Source organism: Lonchura striata, chromosome 25 (assembly GCF_046129695.1).
Source record: "Lonchura striata isolate bLonStr1 chromosome 25, bLonStr1.mat, whole genome shotgun sequence".
Taxonomy (NCBI): Eukaryota; Metazoa; Chordata; class Aves; order Passeriformes; family Estrildidae; genus Lonchura; species Lonchura striata.
In genome coordinates, this window is record NC_134627.1 from 6,854,225 (window position 1) to 6,855,936 (window position 1,712).

General features: G+C 56.1%; 1 long non-coding RNA gene across 1 annotated transcript; it reads right to left on the bottom strand.

The window, feature by feature from the left end:
* Positions 1–587: 587 nt before the first annotated feature.
* Positions 588–1,109, bottom strand: LOC144247518 (uncharacterized). Its single transcript, XR_013341173.1, has 2 exons — positions 984–1,109; positions 588–895 (listed from the first exon to the last, which is right to left on the bottom strand). It is a non-coding gene; the product is annotated as an uncharacterized LOC144247518 (long non-coding RNA).
* Between the last annotated feature and the right edge of the window lie 603 nt (positions 1,110–1,712).

Genomic DNA, 1,712 nt, shown 5'->3' on the forward strand with positions numbered 1-1,712 from the left:
AGAGGAAGAAAACAAAGCCCTTTATGGATGACTAACCCAGGCTCAGCTCCTCAGCTGTGTTGCACGAGTCCCTTTGAAGCGTTTCACACTTTTGCAGGTCCTGGCTCTGCCTCGCCAGGGGGACACAGGTAGGGACAAAGCTCCTGCTCAAACGTCACCCCCGGACGATGTGCAGGGAGGGGGAGCACGGCAGAGCTGGGCCCCCACAGATGTGGCTTCCAGCAGGCTCTGGAGGGTTGCAGCAGAGCTGGAAAGGCACCAGATCTGTACAAGACTCATCCAGCTGTGCTGCCAGCAGCTCCTGGCAGGTCCCCACGCCCTCCCCTCACGTGCCAGCGCTGCCTGAGCAGCCCCAACAGCCGGAGGCGTGAGGCTGTTTTGGAGAACAACCGACAGAAAAAGTCTCCCCAGCACCACAAAGAAGCCCTGAAAAGCTGCCAGAGCCTCCTGCCTCCAGTGGGCAGCCTGCTCCTGGCTCTGCCCAGAGAAGGTCATCGTGGAATCATGGAATGGTTTGGGTTGGAGGGACCTCAGGATGGGGGAGTGATGCCTTGTGAAGGCTGACCTAGAACAGAGACTAGAGGAGCTAAAGAATAAAGTAAGGATTTATTAGGAGCCCTCAACTGAGGCAGCACAAGAGCCCAGCCAGGGCCACACCCAAGATGAACCCAAAATGGTCACAAAAATGGACAACTGGTCATGAGGTCTCTCACTTTAATAAGTTTTCGTCTATTTGCATATTGGAGTTAATTGTCCAGTTACAGCTCCAACCCATAAAGTCCCACCCTTTTTGTTTCTCTCTCTCCAGCCCACGCTGTTTCTGCTCTTGGGCCTGAGATCTGGATCATTTGTCCTTGGTCCCCAGCTGGAGAAGGAATTGTTTTGTCTCCCTGCTCTGTGAAGACAGTTCACCATCCCATAATATGAAACCCAGATCAACCCACTAAAGCAGCACAGAACCTGAAAAACAGAAAAGCTCAGACCTGAGCCATGAGGAGCAGCCCCAGAGCTGTGCCACAGGGCTGTCCCAGCTGTCCCAGGGCCAGGGCATGGTGGTGATGCTCCAGGGAGACAGCAGCTCTGCACAAAAGCTGCTCCTCTCAGGGGACTTCTCCACTGAGGAGCTGCTCCTGAGCTCCAGCAGGGAAATGAGCCCCCTTTATAACCAGCAGTGCAGAAACAACCTTCCCTCACAGGGCATTTCCTCCTGCAGCCGTGGAGGAGGTCACGGCTGAAACACACCGTGAGATGGAGCTCCAGGGACCAAGCTGGAAAGACTTCTGTCTTTTCCCTGACATCTGAAACAAAGAAAATAGAGATTATAGGTAAAGCCCAGCACAGAAAGAACCTCCCAAAGCACTGCTGACCTTCCCAGGGCCTGAGTGACAACCTCAGGAGTGACAGGACAGCGCAGACAGGCTCTGAGTGACCCACACATGAGCTGTGGCCACCATCCCCCTTTGGCTGCAGCCATCCTGGGAACCAGCAGAGACACAAAGCTGGGACAGGAGAGAGCAGGGACACGGTCTGCTCCATGTCCTTCCCTCAGAGCCACTCTCCTCTCCTCTTGCCTTGGGTCAGGAGTTCCCCGTTCCCAGCCAAACCTCCGAGCTCCCCGCAGGCACCGGGAGCGAGCAGGGCGCTGTCCTTGAGAGCTGCTGACACCGTGCGGGAGCGGCTGGGAAGCTGCACACACACCGGCTGCCCTCCGA